The sequence below is a fragment of the Myotis daubentonii genome, chromosome 1 (assembly GCF_963259705.1).
Source record: "Myotis daubentonii chromosome 1, mMyoDau2.1, whole genome shotgun sequence".
NCBI lineage: Eukaryota > Metazoa > Chordata > Mammalia > Chiroptera > Vespertilionidae > Myotis > Myotis daubentonii.
Window position 1 is genome coordinate 127,329,255 of NC_081840.1, and position 21,078 is coordinate 127,350,332.

At 41.3% G+C, this 21,078-nt stretch overlaps 1 protein-coding gene across 1 annotated transcript in view; it reads left to right on the forward strand.

The window, feature by feature from the left end:
- The first annotated feature begins 520 nt into the window (after positions 1 to 520).
- LOC132234160 (ankyrin repeat domain-containing protein 26-like) overlaps positions 521 to 21,078 on the forward strand; it is a 34,937-nt gene continuing 14,379 nt past the window's right edge. The window contains exon 1 of the mRNA XM_059695236.1: positions 521 to 678. The gene's annotated coding sequence lies outside the window, so the exon portion shown is untranslated. The remainder of the gene's footprint in view (positions 679 to 21,078) is intronic.

Sequence of the window (21,078 nt, forward strand, 5' to 3'; positions counted from 1 at the left end):
GAGCACAAAATTAAGAAAGCCCTATTAGAAATCTTGGAAAAGTCGTCATCTTTACTGAAACAAATGAAGTAGAATTAACAACAATTTCAATGACCTTTAATAATAAACCTCAACACACAAAATATTTTTATTGGTTCAAGTCGTAGCAATTTCATAAAATTAATGAAAACACTGCCTTTTTAATGAATAACATAATCACAATATCCTTAATATTAAACTTTCATTAAGGTTGAGGAAAAAAAGAAGCAGAAAAGCAGCAAAAGGGAAGTGTCAGGAAACATGGATGATGGTGCTGATAAGGACAGTGGCAGTATTGGACTGAGTCAGCAGAGCAACAAGGAACACACTGATAACCCTGAGCAGCCAAGTGATAAAATTAATGAAAACACAGTCATTTTCATGAATAAGGTAATAACAAAGCCAAATAATAAAAGCCAAATGATAGAATTAATGAAAACACAGTCTTTTTAATGAATGAGATGATTACAATATCCCTAATATCAATCTTTCATCAAAGGTTGAAGAAAAAAAGGAACAGAAAAGCAGTAAAAAGGAAGTGTCAGGAAATATGGATGAGGGTGCTGATGACAGTGGCAGTGGTGGATTGAGTCAGCAGAACAACAGTGAACAAACTGATAAGCAGCAGGTTTCTATTATGGAGAATGAAGAGTCTCACAGGTAAGCCTACAGCAGTACTTAACAGTAAGTAATTATTCTTTTCCAATAAAAAATTCCAACTTGAGCTAATATTACTGATTAACTAATTTTATAATTTCCTAGAGGGAGTGAACCTTGCTTGATAATTAGAAAAATGCAAATCAACAAACAATGAGATACCATTTTTAGAACTGATAATGATAACTATTTTATTAAAGAAAATAAAAACCAGAATTGGCACGTGGGAGGAAAAGGCATTCTTGTGCACTATTGGGAGGTGAAATCGGCGCATCTTCTTTTGAAGGGTAATTGAGTTTGTTTCAAAATTTCAACTATGTTATTCTTTTATCCCAATAGCTTCACTTCCAGAACTAAATCCTACAGGAAAAACATGACTTGTATGAACACACATGTATACATTCTAAGGACATTAATTATATATTATTATGTATATCAAGCATACAGTTGGTCATTATATGTATTATTTATATATATAAAAGCCTAAGCAACCAAATGACTGAATGGCCAGATGACTGATCGTCAGGAGCTGTTCCTGGTGGTCAGTGGGCTCCCACAGCGGGAGCACTGTTCAGCTGTCTGACCTGTCCCAGCAGCCACCAGCCTGGTGGCAGCCACTCACTCCCTCAGTAGTCATGTAGGTCCAATCTCTGGAGAACGGGCCAGGCACTGACAGATCTGCACTGTTGGCACAATCCTGACAGTGCCGCTGGCCTCCTGGAAGTCGGCCTCGGGCACCACAGCCACTTCCCCTCCCTTGAAGCTTGGCAAGGAAAAAAGATATACTAGTGAAAGCAGCTGTCAGGTGGCTCCCAACAACTGGTGCGAATATCAGCAGGATGGATACGGATCCCAGGCCAGCAAGGGCACCTCACTGTCCGCACAGAGGGCTGATCACTGATCGCATCCCAGCCCCCCTGCCCCCTCTCGCAATCCCCTTGGAAGGGGCAGCAGGTGCAGGGCTCATGGCTGGTGAGCACCGCTGCAGCTGTGTGAGCCTCTCCTGATTGGGACTGACTGGGCAGGTGCAGCTGGGCCTGGATGAGCAGGAGCAGCAGGCAGGAGGGCAGGCAGCATTGGACTGCCAGTTTCGGCCCGATCCCACAGGCCACGCCAAGGGACCCCACTGGTGCACGATTCTGTGCACTAGGCCTCTAGTATATATATAAAATGTGACATAGATGTGAAATATATATCATATACACATATGCATTAAGGATATTTATATAAATGTTACAAATATACATATGTATGTTAAAGATATTTATTACAACATTGCATACCAAAAAGTTGGAGATAGTGTAAATAGCTATTTATAAGGAAATACTTTATTATACCCATAAAATAATGTAGTATGCAGCCACTGGAAAAAAAAAATGAGGGTAGTTCTGGTCTACAGTATACTGATTGTTAGACAATTGAAGTGTATTTAAAGCATTGGGTTTAATGTCACTTCTTAAACAAATTTTGTGAGGATATTTTTAATACCTGCTCAGTTATAATAGGAAGTTATATGCTACACTGTCACTCTACTTTGTTTCCATCTAAATTACTAGCTACTTATTTTTTTGTGCTTGTTCCTAATTCCTGAGTATTCAAATATTGGACCCTCAAAGTAATCTGAAAGCCCAGGGATTTCACAAGGCAATTTGTCCCATATCTTATATACAAATTTCAGAATATTGAGTAAAAGCTATTAAGCACATCAAGGGATTAATCTGCTAGATCAGGAGTTGACAAACTTTTTTGGTAAAGGGCCAGACACTCAGTATTGTGGGCTTCATGAACCATCGGGTCTCTGAAATCTGTCATAGACACTAGATAAACCAAGGTGCTCCTAATGTCGTGAATCTTTTTGAAAGGTACCATGAGTGCATGCCTTTATCCTTCTTTTTTAAAGAGAATACATTTCAGTATGTACCTCACCCAATTTTTCAACAGGAACTGCATATTACAAAATTTACAAAAATTCAGTTTATGAGGTAAGAATATTACATGCATGTTTTCCCCTTTATTTCTATTACACAATTTTAATATGATTGATTACAGTGTACTTTGTACATTTGAGTAGTATATTCTAGAATTGGATGATTTTCATCTAGAAAGAAATCCTTCTGTCATCTTTGTAAGCATGAGAAACATGATAATAAGGTTAGTGAATATTATATATCTAAAAAATATCATGGCATCTTTTAGGTGTATAATTTTGTGAACAACTAGTCTGGCATGTTTTAAACCATATAGTGCCACAGGTGCGTAATTAAAAAACTTTCAAGTATTACAAAAATACTTCATAGTCGCTATGGAAGGATTGAAAGCTACAGCTAAACATGAAGCAGATGAGATCATCCAGGGCTGTGCCATTTAGCTACAAAGTCCTGAAAAGAATGATCTATACTCACTGATTCTAATTTCCCTTCCATGCACTCTTGAGCCCACTCTAGTAATTTTCAGTCCCACCTCATCTCCAAAATTGTTTTCTGCAAGGTTAGTACTTTTTTTCCTCTAATAAATCTAGACATAATGTTTTAGACCAGGTTTTACATAACCTATCAGCAATATTTGACCCAATGGAAAACTCTCTCTTTTTTCATTTGTCTCTTAGAACTTTGAGTTTTCAGTGGGGAGGGGGAACATAATCACCTGGATTCCTTCTTGCCTTTCCTAGTCTGTCCTTAGTCTGGTTTCTCCTCATCTCCCTTTTTTTACACTTTCCGGCGTCCCAGGATTCAGTCCTTGAGCTTTTTCTCATGACTTTTACTACCTTGTATAAACTAATGATCTTCAAATTTATATCTCCAGACCAGATCTCTCTCCTTAATGCCAGGCCTATATATCAAATTGCCTACTTGATATCTTTTTTTAATAGCCATTGGGTGTTCCAGACATAAGATCTCCAAAATTGAACTATTGATCTTCTTTCTCACACTTGCCCTTCATGTGGTCTTTCTTGTTTGAGTTAATGACAGCTCTTCCAATTGCTCTGCCAAAAACTTGGTGTCATCCTCAACTCCTATCTTTCTCTTTGTCTTAAACTTCACATCTAATCTGTCAGCAATCTAACACTTGGTGTCATCCTCATCTCCTATCTTTCTCTTTGTCTTAAACTTCACATCTAATCTGTCAACAGTTGTATGTTCATCATTACCTTCACATCTAATCTTTTCAGGTTACCTTCAAAATACAGAGAGACCCCAATGTAAGGGACTAATTCAGGCAAAGGGGTATCCCAAAGCCAAAAGTCTGTAATATATAATAAAGTAGGTTTTCTGAATGTGTATGTGAAAAACTGACAAATTAATTTACCCACTTTTACTTATGTAGACACGTTCATTTAAAATTAAGTGTTTATGAAAAGTTTAGTTTCACAGAAAAATTTTCTATAGATATTATTGCTTATGTACTTACCATAGTTTTGAGACTGTGATAAGTATGCAATCTAAATTAAAATACACATTTTTCCAAAAATACACTTTCGTTATATTTAACTAAACAATAAACAATATTCTTAAAAACAAAACAAAATTTAAATTTTATAAGAACAGAAGAAAGTTTTCCTATATAATCATCTTTGGATGATGATATATCCAGCCACTCCCGTTGTGGTGTGACGTTAATGTTCGATGTTGAGGCGCTTGCTTTAGGTAATCCTGCCTTGAAAAACCTGTCAAGTTTAGTTTGAACTTTTGAAGTCTGCTGTTTTTTATAATTAACTCCTTAATATTTCAAAAATGGGTGTAATAGAGCTGCATTTCATTATCTGATGAATTGCCAATAAGTGTTATTAGATCGTGGAGATGAGATCCAAGCACTGATAACTTTATGTTTGGGGCATGTTGTTTCTTCTTCCTCCTTATCTTCACTCCCACCCTCATCTTCCCAGGTCATCACCTCATCTGCTATTTCACTTTCAGTCCGTGTGGTTCCCAGGGTCACCTTCATCTTCTCCTAACCACTGTAATCATCTTCCTCAGCTACTTGTCCACCAATATTCTGTGTTGTCCCACAGTGATCGGTAACCTCTACACCTACTAAATGCAAGTCTCTCTTCATTGTCAAGCCAATTCTTCCAACCAGTTTCCAATGTTTGCACTTTCACTTCTTTTCATGCTGCATCAAAAGTTAAAAATTGCCGATTTTAAATGGTAACTCTTTAAAACGGTAAGTTTTGTAAGATACGCTGTCCAGTTGTATGTTCATCATTACCTTCGTCTGCAATACAATCACTACTTCCTCTAAAAATTTTTGTGGTATATTCATTTAGTTGCCAGAATTATCCCCCAGGTCCATGGGCTGGATATGTGATGTATTTTTTTGGCAAAAACATACATCTAAATTTGCCATCCTCTGAGCATAAAGTATTTTTGGCTGGATGAGCAACAGCATTGTCTAAATGCAATAAACATTTTGCATCCTCTGGTGGTATTCCAAGCTCTTCGCCTTGAAACTTCCTGACTGCAGGTAATAATGCTTTCAAAATCCACTCTTGCAAAATGTCTGAGTTGAGCCATGCCTTTTTAGAGTTGCCATACAAAGCAGGCAGATGTTTCATTCTATTTTTTAAAACTCTAGGTTTATGAGTTTTGCCAGTGATTGCAGGTGTCAGTTTACTAGGACGTGACCCATCTGTGTGGGCACATAGCAGTGCCAAGATCCTGTCCTTGCTGACTTTTCTTCCCATGTTGGTTTCTGCTATTTGCAGACTGGTGTGTTTTCAGGCACAGAAGCCGGAACAAACCACCTTTGTCAGCATTGTAAACCCGAGGCCGTAGTGGCATTGCGTTATTTATACGTTCTATTAATTTTTGCCTAAATGGTTCAGACTCTTCTGTTGGAGCACTTAAATTTTCACCGTAAATTCATTTTCTCATAATTCCGTGCCTTTTGTGAGAGCGCCCAAGCCACCCATCACTTGCTTTGAATGGTGTGTTCATATGATTTGCAAACTAAACTGCTGCAGATCTCAATTCAGCTGCCTGCACCGGGCCCACAGGAACGCTGTTGTGTGCACACTTCAACAATGCTTCCTCAACTGAAGTGTCACCAGCCAATTCATTTGCTTTCTGGCGCCAATTTCATCAGTTTCCCATGTTTTCTGTGATTGGTGTTTACCCTGTACCACATATTAACATACTTTTTTTATTTTGTCTTTGTTTTGTTGTTTACACTCACTCAAGGATATTTTTTCCACTGATTTTTTAGAGAGAGTGGAAGTGAGGGAGGGAGAGACAGAAACCTCCATGTGAGAGAAGCACAGCTAGTGGACCAGGGCTGGGGATGGAACCTCCAACCCAGGTATGTGCCCTTGATCGGGAATTGAATCCGTGATCCTTTTGGTGCGCAGGCTGGCGCTCTCACCACTTAGCCACAATGGCCAGGGCCGTCTTTGTTTCTTTTTAATGTCCAATACAGTTTGCTTTTTCTAATGCCATGTTGCTCACATATATGAAACACACATACTCTCGACTCTGTTTTGTATGATTTCTAATTTGTAATTTAGCATTATATTAACTCTTTTCCTTTTGTTTATATTTTAAGGTTAGGGTTACAATGATGTGTTTTACCTTACATATATAATTTTAATTTATACTGAATAGGTCTAGTAAATGCGTGCATTCACCAGTCACTGAGAATAAGCCAATGGGCAGGGCTGGGCAGGGCTGGGCACGGCTCAGTGCACATGGGAACATCGCCGGCTCATGTTAAAACTGCTGCAGAAAGTCACTCCAATTGCCAACAGAACCAATTACCCACATGCCATGTGGTGTGATCACATCCTGATCATTTGTCCAACATTGTTTAGGAGCAGCGACTCTTGGATTTAAATCTATATATTATAGTTGTAGATAAGTAATATGTATTTATGTTGGTGAAATTACTACAGTGGTTTTACAACATGTGGCAAATTTGCTAACGTTTGTTAAAAATAACTGAATTAATTACAAAAATAACCTGTTAATTCAATTATAAGCAGATGTTGGTTAAAAGCATTTTTAAATTAATGGGGTGTTAATTTTCACTCATGACATACAGACCAGAAGTTTTATCTGTTAAATCCGAAGTCTTTTAATTCAATGCCTGCAAGATTGAGGGTTTACTGTATGCCCAGAAACCAATCACATCTTCCCAGGCCATGTCACTACCATCTGCTATCAACATTAGCTTAATAGTTAATTAATTGACTTCTTTCTTTTTTCCTTCCCTCCTCCCTTTTCTTCTTATTTACCTTCTTTTTATCAATTCCAGTCTTTTATTCAATTGTAAACACAGCGGGCCTATTAAAAGCTAAGTCAGATTGTGTTGTTGTTCTGCTCAGTACCTTCTAATTGCCTGATGCACTCAGAGTACATGCCTCCCGCAGGCACCCCTATAGCCCTGGCCATTGTGGCTAAGTGGTGAGACCATGAACCTGCACACCCAAAGGATCACGGATTCAATCCCTGATCAAGGGCACATACCTGGGTTGCAGGTTCCATCCACAACCCTGGTCCACTTGATGTGTTTTTCTCACATGGAGGTTTCTGTCTGTCTCTCCCTCACTTCCACTCTCTCTAAAAAATCAATGGAAAGGGGGAGAGATCAACCAAAAGACTTATATGCAAGCGTATAGGCCTAACCAATGGACACGGACAACAGGGGTGTGTGAGGGCATGAGTGGGGGAGTAGGGGGTAACATGGAAATAAGGACACATATGTAATAACTTAATCAATAAAAAAATTTAAAAATCAATGGAAAAAATATCCTTGAGTGAGGGTTAACAACAACAAAACCTAGGTAGGTGTCCTGACTTGGAATCAAACTTGCATTTTGGCGTAAGGAGCAATGCTCCAATCAACTGAGCCACCTGGCCAGGGCTAACCAAATGTGTTCTGTTTAAAAGTTGCCTTCCATCAGCTATGTTCAAAATAAAAACTATTTCATATTCAATAATTATAGACTTATTTTTGAAGTTTGGGTCAAGAAGAATTGTTTAATAATTGCTCTCGGCAAGATCCTCCCCTCCTTTCTAATATCTTTTTATTAGTTTTAGAAAGAGAAGAAGGGAGATGGAGAGAGAGATAGAAACATCAGTGATGAGAGAGAATCATCAATCAGCCACCTCATACACGCCCCCTACTAAGGATCCAGCCAACAGCCCGGGCATGTGCCCTGACTGGGAATTGATCTGGTGACCTCTTGGTTCATGGGTTGATGCTCAACCACTGACATACACAGGCCAGGAACTCTTCCTGTTTTTATTTTTTTTTCAGATGTTTAGTGATAACCAGGAGAGTTATTTGTGTAACTATATATGTTATAATTTTATTTTAATCCTCACCTGGGGTTATGTCTTACTGATTTTAGAGACAGGGTGAGAGAGACACACACACACAGTGATGTGAGAGAGAAACATCCATCAGTTGCCTCCTGGTATGCTTCCTGTCCCAGAATTGAACCTGAAATCCAGGTATGCCTTGATGGGGATCAAACTGGCAACTTTTTTGTGTACAGAAAGATGCTCCAATCAACTGAGCAACCTGATCAGGGCATTTTTGTACATTTGTTAAGATATATGATAATGATATTCTTATGCATGCATTTATTCCATAAAAAAGTAATTATACTTTTCTGTTGGTAAGTTTTGCTTTTTATACTGAGACTAGAGGACTGGTGCACAACATTTGTGCACGAGTAGGATCCCTAGGCCTGGCCAGCAATCAGGGCCGATCAGGGCCTTCCTTCCCCTGGCTGCTGGCTGCCAACCCAGGCCTTGCTCTGTTCCACTTCTCCCCCTGTTCCTACGTTCTGCACCGACCTCTGGTGGTCAGCACATGTCATAACAAACGGTCTAACTCCTGGTTGGTTGAACTCCCCAGGAGACAATTTGCATATTAGCCTTTTATTATATAGGATTAGATATTAGCCTAAAAGACTACAAAAGTTACCAAATAAGTTCATTTTCAAAGAAAATCACAACTAATTGGATTATTGCCATTTTCTAACTATATATATAATGACATGCAGGTATTTTATTCAACTTCTAATTTTTTCCCCAGTTTTATTGAGCTATAATTGACATGTAATATTGTATATTTTGAAGGGATATAGTGTGTTCATTTGATACACTTTTATGTTGTTAAATGATTAGCACAGGATTCTTTATTCACATTTCCATTACATCACATGATTACCAATTCTTTCTTTGTGGTGAGAACATTTAGATCTACTCCAGTAGCAACTTTCAAGTACATAATAAAAGTATTGTTAACTACAATCACCATGCTGTACATCAGACAGGGTTGAATCATATATGACATTTATTCCAATGATGCTGGCAATATGAGAGAGCAGCAGGTCATCCAAGAAAATCTGCTCTGCACCCCCCACACCACAAGCCAGCTGCTTATATGGGGTAGAAAGACAAAGATTACATGTCGTAAGCAAAAGAAATAAGAATGGGTATGCAAATGTAATAAACATGGGTATTACGGGCATGGGGAAGTAGGCAAAAGGAATAAAAATGGGTATAATGGTTATAGATTACAGGCAATGCAAGCTGGGACTCCATTGTTTCACCAAAAAGGTTGTTAAGCTTTCCATGATAATAGGCAGTTAAAGAGGATGGACCACATTTCCAGGTTAACTCCCAAGTCCAAGGGGGTTGGTTGGGGGGAACTCCCAGCCAGATGAGAATATGTTTTCTTTAATCAGAACAAAACAATCATGGCTAACACAGCATGACTAATATTTCTTATAACTATAGGTCATCTCTACTATTTCTGCCCCTAGAAATAGGATTTCCTTCTTTCTCATACCTGAGAAAATGTCACTGTGTGTGTGTGTGTGTGAACATATATATGTGTGTGTACAGACATATACTATATATATGTATATATATATACACACACATATATATATGCACATTTGCATACATAATACACACATATATACAAAATACATACAAACATATATACATACATACCACATCCTCTTTATTTGTTTGTTTATTGGTGAGCACTTTATATATTTTGCTATTGTGAATAAGGTTGCAGTGAACATGGGAGTGTAGCTATCTCTTTGAGGTGGTAATAAAAAATGTATGACTATTCTATAAATGTTTGTATGTTCATTCGGTCCAATGTTTGGTTCAAGTCTAGCATTTCCTTACTGATTTTGTGTCTAGATGATCTATTCATTGCTGAAAGTGAAGTATTGATGGCCCCTGCTATTATTGTATTGTTGTCTATTTTACCTGTAGTTCTGTTAGTATTTGTTTACTATTTTTAGGGGAACCAATGTTGGGTGCATACATATTTACAATTGTTATATCTTCTTTATGAGGTGATCCCCTTATAAAAACCTTCCTTGTCTCTTGTTACAGCTTTTGGCTTAAATTCTGTTTTGTCTGATATAGTATAGTTACAGCTGTTCTCTTGTGGCTTCCACTTGCAAGGAATACCTTTTCCAACTCTTCACATTGAGCCTTTAAGTATCTTTAAGAATGAATTGTGCCCTGACCTGTATGGCTCAGTTAGTTGGAGCACATCAAACAGACCTTCAAACCTCAGAGCGAAGGTGGGGGTGAGGGAGGGCGGCACGGGTAAGAGATCAACCAAAGGACTTACATCCATGCGTATGAGCATGACCAATGGACACAGAAAATAGGGGGTGGGGGCATGTCCTGGGGTGGGGGGAGAAGAGCTGGCAGCTGGGCAGAGGTCAATGGGGAAAAAGGAGACATAAATAATCTTTCAACAATAAAAAATTTTAAAACAAGAATGAATTGAGTCCTGGCCTGTGTGGTTCAGTTCGTTAGAGTACCATCCTTTATATCAGAAGTTTATAAGTTTGATTCCCAGTCAAGGCATATATCTATGTTGTAGGTTTAATCTCCTGTCAGGGTATGTATGGGAGGCAACCAATCTGTGTTCTCTCTCACATTGATGTCTGTCTGTCTGTCTTTCTCTCTTTCTATTCCCCTCTTTCTAAAGCCAAGGAGCATATACTCGGGTAAGCATGAAAAATTTTTAAGAAAATGAATGAATTGAGTCTCTTGTAGGCATTATGTAGTTGTTTCTTATTGTAATCCATAAAGACATTCTATGACTTTTTTCTTTTTTATTTGATTTATTGAGGTGATTCTGGTTAACAAAATTTTACAGGTTTCAGGTGCACAATTCTACAACACAGCCTCTGTACACTGCATTGTGTGTTCAATACCCCAAGTCATTCTATTCCTTTTGATTGGAGAATTCAATCAATTTATAAAGTAACTAGAGGCCCAGTGCACATGGGTGGGGGGTGGTCCCTCAGCCCGGCCTGCACCCTCTCACAACCTGGGACCATTGGCTCCTAACCACTCACCAGCCTTTCTTCCTGATCACCCCTAACCACTCTGCCTTCCTGCCTGATGCCCCTAACTGCTCTCCTGCCTGCCTGATCACCACTAACTACCTCTGTCTGCCTGCCTGATCTTCCCTAACCACCTCTGCCTGCCTGATAGACCCTTACTGCTCCCCTGTCAGCCAGATCACACCTAACTGCTTGCTCCCCTGTCTGCTTGATAGCCCTTAACTGCCCTCCCCTGCCAGCTTGGATTCCCCTAACTGCCCCTGCCTCAGCCCCTGCATCACCATGGCTTTGTCTGGAAGGATGTCTGAAAGATGTTTTCCATCTAAGTATCATATTACTCTTTTATCAGTAATGATTCTTGACAGTAACAACTCAATAATGATATCTTGTTTTCAGGCTGTTTTGTGGTTCCATTATTCCATTCTTCCTCTCTTGCTGCCTTCCTTTGTGAATTGAAGATATTCCATAGTGTTTTTTGATTCCTGCTCTTTATCTTTTGTGAATCTGCTGGAGGTTTGGCTTTGTAGTTACCATATCCTATCTAATAAAAGAGAAACATGGTAATTAGCAGTACCTCCACTACCCTTCCCATTGGCTAATCAGGGCTATATGCAAATTAAATGCCAGCCAAGATGGCAGCCGGCAACCAGTCAGCTTGAAGTGAACATGAGGCTTGCTTGCTTCAGTGACGGAGGACTCCAACGTCCCCGCCTGCCTCTGCCAGTCTCTGAGCTTGCAGTTTGAAACATTGTTACAAATATAGAAGCTAAACAAAACCCCAGAAACCTGCTTTCAGCCAGCTGGGATCTCAGAGCTGGAGTTGAAACAGTGTTTCAATTATAGAACCCAAACAAACCAGGTACCTGCTTTCAGCAGCCGAGGCCTCAGAGCTGGAGCCAAGCCTCAGAGCTAAAGCTGGCCCAGAATAAAAAAAGAAAAAAAAGGAGCAGTTGGGAGCTTCAGTCACCTGCCAGCCTGAAAACAGCCCTCAGCCCCTCACCCAGACTGTCCAGGCACCCCAGTGGGGACCCCCACCCTGATCCAGGAGACCCTTCAGGGCAAACCAGCCAGCCCCCACCTGTGCACCAGGCCTCTATCCTATATAATAAAAGGGTAATATGCCTCCCAGCACCGGAATCAGCGGAGCTGCAAGGCCTCCCGGCATCAGGATCAGCATGATGGGGCAGCGACCAAATGGCCTGATCGCCTTGCGGCTCTGTGCATGACAGGGGGGAGCTCCCCAACACCCTGATAGACCCTGCTCTGTGCATGAAAGGGTACAGAGACCCAACCACCCTGATGGGCCCTGCTCTGTGAGTGACAGGGGGCAGCTCCCCACCCCTTGATTAGCCCTGCTCTGTGCGTGACAGGGGGTGGCGCTACAACCTCCCTATCGACCCTGCCTTGAGTGTGACAGAGGGCGGTGCCCCAACCTCCCAATTGGCCCTACCCTGAGCATGACTGGGGGTGGCATCGCAACCTCCTGATCCACCCTGCTCTGTGCATGACAGGGGGCGGCTCCCCAACTCCCCAATCGGCTCTGCTCTAAGCCCGACCAGGGGCTGCACCTAGGGATTGGGTCTGCCCTCTGCCACCCGGGAGCAGGCCTAAGCCAGCAGGGCGTTATCTCCTGTGGGGTCCCAGACTGCGAGAGTGCACAGGCCGGGCTGAGCAACTCCCCTCCCCCCCGAGTGCACAAATTTTTGTACACCGGGCCTCTAGTAGTTTACATAAGACATCATCCTATCTAATAAAAGAGAAGCATGGTTATTAGCAGTACCTCCGCTACCCTTCCCATTGGCTAATCAGGGCAATATGTAAATTAACTGCCAGCCAAGATGGCGGCCGGCACCCAGGCAGCTTGAAGCGAACATTAGGCTTGCTTGCTTCAGTGACGGAGGAAAGCAACGTTCCCTGCCAGTCTCTGAGCTTGCAGTTTGAAACATTGTTACAAATATAGAAGCTAAACAAAACCCCAGAAACCTGCTTTCAGCCAGCTGGGATCTCAGAGCTGGAGTTGAAACAGTGTTTCGATTATAGAACCCAAACAAACCAGATACCTGCTTTAAGCAGCTGAGGCCTCAGAGCTGGAGCCAAGCCTCAGAGCTAAACCTGGCCCAGAATAAAAAAAGAAAAAAGAAAAAAAGGAGCAGTTGGGAGCTTCAGTCACTCGCCAGCCTGAAAACAGCCCTCAGCCCCTCACCCAGGCTGGTCAGGCACCCCAGTGGGGACCCCCACCCTGATCCAGGACACCCTTCAGGGCAAACCAGCCAGCCCCCACCTGTGCACCAGGCCTCTATCCTATATAATAAAAGGGTAATATGCCTCTCAGCACTGCGATCAGCGGAGCCGAGAGGCCTCCCGGCCCTGGAATCAGTGTGACAGGGGGCAGCGCCCAACCCCCCTGATTGCCCTACGGCTCTGTTTGTGACAGGGGAAGGGGCCACAACCTCCCTACCCGCCCTTCTCTGTTCATAACGGGAAGGCGCCCCTACCCCCTGATCAGCCCTGCTCTGTGCCTGATAGGGGGGAACTCCCCAACCCCCTGATCGCCCTGCGGCTCTGTGTGTGACAGGCTTTGGTGCCCCAACCCCCTGATCAGCCCTGCTCTGTGTGTGACAGGGTGCGGCGCCCCAACCCCCCCCCCGCCCCCACGGGCCCTGCTCTGTGTGTGATGGTGTAGAGCCATAACCTCCCCATCGGCCCTGCCCTAAGTGTGACAGTGGCAGCACCCCAACTGCCTGATCGGCCCTGCTCTGTGGGTGATAGAAGGCGACGCCCCAACCCCCCCCCCCCCACAGGCCCTCCTCTGTGTGTGACAGGGTAGAGCCATAACCTCCCCATCGGCCCTGCCCTGAGTGTGACAGGGTGGGGCGCCTCAACCCCCTGATCAGCCCTGTGTGTGACGGGGCAGTGCCCCAACTCCTCTATTGCCCCTACTCTGTGAGTGACAGGGGGGAGCTCCTCAACCCCCTGATGGGCCCTGCTCTGTGTGTGACAGGGTACGGAGCCCCAACCCTCCTGATGGGCCCTGCACTGTGAGTGACAAAGGGGAGCTCCCCAACCACCTGATAGACCCTGCTCTGTCCGTGACAGGGGGTGGCGCTGCAACCTCCCCATCGACCCTGCCTTGAGTGTGACAGGGGGCAGTGCCCCAACCCCCCAATCGGCCCTACCCTGAGCGTGACTGACAATGGCATCACAACCTCCAGATCCACCCTGCTCTGTGCATGACAGGGGGCTGCGCCCCAAATCCCCAATAGGCCCTGCTCTGAGCCCGACCAGGGGCTGCACCTAGGGATTGGGCCTGCCCTCTGTCATCTGGGAGCAGGCCTAAGCCAGCAGGTCGTTATCTCCCGAGGGGTCCCAGACTGTGAGAGTGCACAGGCCGGGCTGAGGGACCTCCCTCCCTCCCCGAGTGCACAAATTTTTGTGCACCGGGCCTCTAGTATAAATATAAGAGGCTATCTAATGTCCATCACAGCTTTGGTTATATTTAACTGCAGATTTACCTTAGAAGAAGAAAAAGAGAAGAAACAAAAAGTGGATCTGTTATATGAAAAAAATAGGGTGCAGTTAAGAAAAAAAGAGGAGCACTCTATTAAAGAAGTTGAAATGAACCCATGTCTTCAAACCACCATTAGAACACGAGACATTGTATCAAAGATTGTAAGAGAGAATAAGGTAAATTTATCTTTGGTAAAAATTTCTTATTTCTTACAGAATTTTATCAATATATCTCTTTGATTTTAATGTATATTATTATGTTTAAAAACCAAAAAAAATTATGTCATTCAAAATGTGAATTATGACATTTATGACTAAAATTATTAATTTATTACTATCCTTGGCATCTAACAGATACTGTGTATATGTTTTCTAAATGAAGAAATGGAAAGTAAATTGAGCTTAACCATTAATATAAATGTTAATTTTGGCTTTTAAAAAATTTTTGACATAGAGTTTAAGTTGCCTTGAGATTGTGATGGAACTAGTCAAATGTTCATAAAGAAATTTTATTTCAGAATATTGTATTTTTGCTCTATGGCAAATATAGCTATCACTTAAAATTTGACTTTTTCATGGAGAGGAAAGATCCTTGTGCTTTAACAGGCTACTTCCTTTTCACAGTTTTTTAAGGTACTGCTCTTAAGCTTTGAACTTTTTTAATGGTATGAGACCAAAAACTCAATGAAATGTGTCCCTAGGTCAGTGTAGGCAAGCCTATGACACGCGTGTCAGAGGTGACATGCGAACTCATTTTTTTGGTTGATTTTTTTTGTTAAATGGCATTTAAATATATAAAATAAATATCAAAAATATAAAAGAGCAAAAATGTAGAAGAGCAAAATTACACTCAGAGCCAACTTTCTCAAGAGCAGAACACCAGAATATTACAAGATGGAAATCTAAACAAACACCTTTGCAAACCAAAGGAGATAGAAATAACTTATGAAAAAATGAATTCTGAGGTAGTTTATTTAGACATCTTCAAGTGTGTGTGAGTATGTGTGGGTGTGTACATATTTAAGAAACCAATACTTTACATATGGAAACTATAGAGGATTTAAAAAGTGTGGTGTGGTGTGTGTGTGTGTGTGTGTGTGTGTGTGATAGGGGTGACATTTTGGGTCCAGTGGATAAAATAAGTGGCCCTGTGCACAAAATTCAAACACATTAAAAGGGAATTAATTAAAGGAACTATTTTAATATTGCTATTTTCCCTTTCTCTATAAGAGAAGTATCTGGCTGGCCCCACCCCCATTGGGCAACACCAAGACCCAGCTGGCCCCACCCCTGTCAAGCCCCGCCAGGTGGGTGATGCAGCCTCACATCCCAGCACCAGGATGGGGAGCACGGCCTCAGGTCCCCCAGCCCCGGCGCCGGGGCGCGCTGTGCAGGCTCAGGTCCCCCGGCCCTGACCTGGGCCACGCAGCCTCACCAAGACCCACCGTGCCATGCATCAATGCACCTCCTGGTGACCGGTTGTTTGGTTGTTGCGGATGAAGATAAAGTCATGCATTTAAGCATGCACATTCATTTTCAATGCCTGATTTGTCCACATTCTCTAAATTGCAAAATAAATAAGATCTTCAGCCAGACAACATCATAATGCCAAGTTCTTTATATAATGAGACATACCGTTCTCTCCACTCAGAAGGCTCCATTTGAGTGGATTAAATGTATGTGACTCATATGAAAGGCACTGCTGCTTGCTCTTAATAGAGGAAGCATTAGCTCATTACCCATCACTATAAAGTGCTATAAAGCGGTTTCTGATTTGAAGAACAGAAAGAAAAATAACAAAAAATAAATAAAATGTTCAGTACTGTGGACGGCAGAATCCTCTCCGTTTCCTTTTGTGTTTTTCTGCTTTTCCCATGAACCTATTTGTGCTCTGCCTCAAAAAAACAACAACACAGAAGACAAAATCAGATGCTGTAATCTGCATTTTATAGTGTCATTTGAGTACAAAGAGGTGTTTTTCAATCTTTACTTTTTGTTTTCAGTCAATGCAGCTCAAACTTGCTCCCAACATTCCAGGAGCCAGGCCAACATGGTGCAGACGCACCTTTGCTAGGTGCTGTCAGGCTTCAGGGCTGGAGCAGAGAACACGCCAGGTGTTGCTGGAAATGAATCAGCTCTCCTCTCTACATAGAAGGAGTCTTTTCATTATAAAATGCAAAGCAGCAGCCATTTTCTATTACCCGCCTCCCCAGCCCTCCTCACCTGGGGCCATACAGGGGCTGGGAGGATATTTATTCTCAGCTCTTTGATTTCTCTTATTTAACTGAGCCCATGGACAGCTGCTTCTCTGAGGACAATGCCAGCCACTCAGGGCTAGCCACTCCTGGAAGGCAAGCGGCAGAGCTGACCAGGGGCTTTGACCAAGCCTGAGCGCGTAGGTCACAGCCACCTCAGCAGGCGGGCTACTCCCGAAGACCCGAGGCCCCTCCCAGCTCTGCACCCCAAGGTGTGCCCCAAGGCTTTGTGTGCAGATGTCAGGGTTGCAGGTTCAAGACACTCTGCCTCCTCCTGGCACTTTGAGCCATAGGTGCCAGCAGGGACCTTTCCACTGGGTCTGGGTCTTTGGTCACTGCTGAGGTTTTCTGGGCTCTCTAGGCCAGGGACAGCCAGGACCTTTGCCTCTGACCAACACCTGCCTGCAGCCTGCCTGGGGTAACCCCAGCCCCAGGAAAGCATGGGGGCATGGCTGGCCTGTGTGAGGGGTAGGGGGGTTTGGCTAGCCATCCCATCCTCAATTGCGGTGGGAGAGGCTGATCTGGTGTGGGGCCAGGGCAGGGGCTGGGCAGGGAAACCATCTTGTGATGGTGTTATGACATGAGGGTCACTTTGCATATTATTTCTTTATTATATAGGATGATATTGTCAATTCAAATCCATTTGTCTCTCACAGCCAAGTAGTGACATTCACAGTGGCCTCATTCAAAGGGGAGGCTTTTAATATTTTCCATTGTCCATGATCTCCAAGGTATTGTTACTAACAACAGGTGTTCCAAATTTGGGCAGTGATTTTATTTCCTTGATATATCAATTGAGAGGTTAGTTTTCACTTCCACTGATGGAGTGGAAGAGGGTATAACCGATTCAGAGATGATATTTTATATGTCATTCATTTACTTGTGAGAAAAGAAACACTTTGTTCCTAGTAGTATCTCATTTTAATACAAGGGGCTTGTGAAGAGAATGACAGGCCATAATATATACTCCTTGATAATTTATTGGTAGGTATTTTATTCCTAGTAAAGTAGTTCAGTGTAATTCCCCTCATTTTACAATTATTACTACTTGAAACATCATGAACAAGAAATAAAAGTTATTGTATTACTGAAGCAACAAAAAATCTCATGATTTTCTAAGAAGAGCTCTGTAGCTTTTATTTTATTCACCATTAATTTTTTGAAACATAGACTTCTTTTGTGTTTCTATATCCACACTGAAGAAGAACTATGGATTGGTGCAAGAGCACGAATTGTGGAGTCGGAAAACCTGGGGAAAATCCTGAACTTGCTTATGTTTTTAACCCCTCCATTCCAGATTGTGATAACAGAATGAGGTCATTGACGGATGTAGAAGTGCTTAGGAAAATGTTCGGTTACCAGTTAATAGTAGAGGTAGTTTTTGTAACTAACTCTGAAAGTATTAGAAAAGTAGAATATCTATGGGTTAATATTGGGGGATAATAATTTTAGGAAATTTAGTTTATCCTATTATAAGCATGGTTAATACTCTTACTGTGGGGTAGCTATATGTTCAGACTATAATCTCAATTTATAAGTGTAGTTAGAGTTATTAACCTTTTACTTAAATGTATTCTGGGCTTGTGATTATTTAGAAAAACCTTCCTAATTCTGAGACTCTTAAAATTCTCTTGTGATCTTTTTCACTTAAAAAAATTTTATATTATATTACATTTTTGAACTTTGGAGAATTTATGCTTGTATAAAGTTAGAGGTTTGGATCCAACTGTATTTTTTCCCAATGGGATATCCACTTATTGCAATTTTTTATTATAATAATAGGTTATTCTTTAGTTTCAGAAGCTACTGGGACATGTCATTTCAATGTTTTAGCTAAAAGTCTTCTTTGTGTAACTTAGGTTTCTGAGAGTTCTGACGAAGAAAAAAGTGGATTGCATGAAAATCGCATGTTGTGGGATGCAATTGCCAAGCTAAGACGGGAAATGAACACAGTAAAAAATCAGGTCCAGGAAATGGGAAAAAACTGTCTTGAGGAAATTGCAATTGTCCAAGAGAAGACTGACCGTCTTGAAAAGGCAATAAGGAAAACAGTATTTCAACACAATGTGGAGCTTGAAGTTCTGAGAGTTGAGAATACTGTGCTAAACAGTAAACTGGAGGATGAACAACAAAACAGAAGAAGACTGGAAGCAGAAGTTGAGTCATACCGGTCTAGACTGGCTACCGCTGAACAGGATCATGAGCATTGTCAGACATCAAAAGGAGACCTACAACTTACTTTCCAGAGAGCAAGCTATGAATGGTTTTGTTTATGTGACAAAATGAATTCTGATATGTCTAACCTAAAACATAAGAATGAGGTTCTTTCTCAACAACTTTCAAAACGGGAAAGTAAAAGCAATAACTTAGAATTTGAGCTTCATCACACAAGAGATGCTCTCAAAGAAAGGACACTGGTTTTAGAAAGAGGCCTCATTCAAAAGCAATGTCAAAAGGAGGAAACTGAACACATGTGTCAAAAGGAACAAGGTAAAGTGGATAAAGACATTGGAAAGCCGGAATCCTTACAGGAGAAGCTATCTCACCTACGGAGTGAAATGATGTTGCTTCGACAGCAGCTGGATCAGGCTCACAACAAAGCTGACAGAGAAGAAAAGACAGCAATTAACATCCAACATCAGATTCAGGATAAAATAAGCATATTTAATGCTGAATGTGTAAAGCAAATTCATATGCTGAATGAAAGAATTAATGAGTTAATCAACGAATGGCAGCATTTTAAAGAAAGAATACATCAGTATGAAAATGATCATGTAGAAAGACATGTAAGTATCCAGACAGATAAGTATTTTTCAAGTTTCCTAACAGAAAATTCAAAGTTACATTTGATGATGGCTAAATGTTGAATCTAGTTGAATATTAAAAATGTATAGATTATATATGTGTTTGCTCTATCAGCTTAAAAGCAGACATTGTATCCCGCAAATGAGCATTGGACCTAAGAGGTGTTTTTCTTTTCTTTTTTCTGAGTATTTATTTCTAATATAATTTTTTAAATTATAAGTTTATAGAATTCATTTTTAATAATTGCTGCAAAATTCCTGAAAATGTAACCACAAGGTCTGACTGAGCAGGCTCTGGCCCTCATGGTTCACTGCTACCATATTCCCAGTGTTTACTACGCAAAAGGTGCTCAGTACATATGTGTGGGAACAAAGTATAACCCTGTAGTGACTTCACTCCTAAGAATCTGCTATTACAGAGGCAATCTAGACTGTCCTGTAAAAAGATTTTCCTACAGAAGGAAATTTTGAAAGCTACAGAAAATACCACCATCTTTCATAGAACACGTTATCTTTGAAAAGGGGGTGGGTTTCTAATTCTTAGTATAAGCTCAAATGTAAGAAACTGTCTCTGATAAATTCTCCTTGAGGTATTTCTTCCACAAAAACTCTTAGGCCCTGGGAAGTTAATTTGTAACCGTCAACAGTCTGATTTGCTTAGCACCTTGTATGGCTTTATTCCCAGGATGTTCCTTAGTTCTGGTTATGGCTTTGGAAAAACAGAGCCCAATCGGTATCTCCAGGCCCCAGAGGGCACTGAGCTGGTACTGAAAACTGCTGGGAGCTCTCACTCCCTGGATTTATGCTGGTTCAGTTCGGGTCCTCTTTCTTTCTTTTTCTTTTTTGTTTGTTAATCCTCATGACAGAATATTTTATCCCTTTAATTTTAATGTATATTATTATGTTTAAAAGCAAATCAAAAAATGTCATCTCATTCAAAATCTGAACTTTGGCCGAAACCGGTTTGGCTCAGGGGATAGAGCTTCGGCCTGCGGACTGAAAGGTCCCAGGTTCGATTCCGGTCAAGGGCATGTACCTGGGTTGCGGGCACATCCCCAGTAGGAGATGTGCAGGAGGCAGCTGATCAATGTTTCTCTCTCGTCGATGTTTCTAACTCTCTATCTCTCTCCCTTCCTCCCTGTAAAAAAAAAAAAATCAATAAAATATATATTTTTTAAAAAATCTGAACTTTGAAATTTATGACTAAAATTATTAATTTGTTACTAGTCATGGCATGTAACAGATGCTCTGTGTATGTTTTCTGAATGAAGAAATGGAAAATAAATTGAGCTTATTCATTAACATAAATGTTAATTTTGGCTTTAAAAAAATGTTAACATACAGGCTAAATTGCCTTGAGACTGTGATGGAACTATTCAAATGTTCATAAAGAAATTTTATTTCAGGATACTGTACTTTTGCTCTAAGACAAATGTGGCAATCACTTAAAATTTGATTTTTTTCATGGAGAGGAAAAATCACTGTGCTAAAACAGGCTACTTCC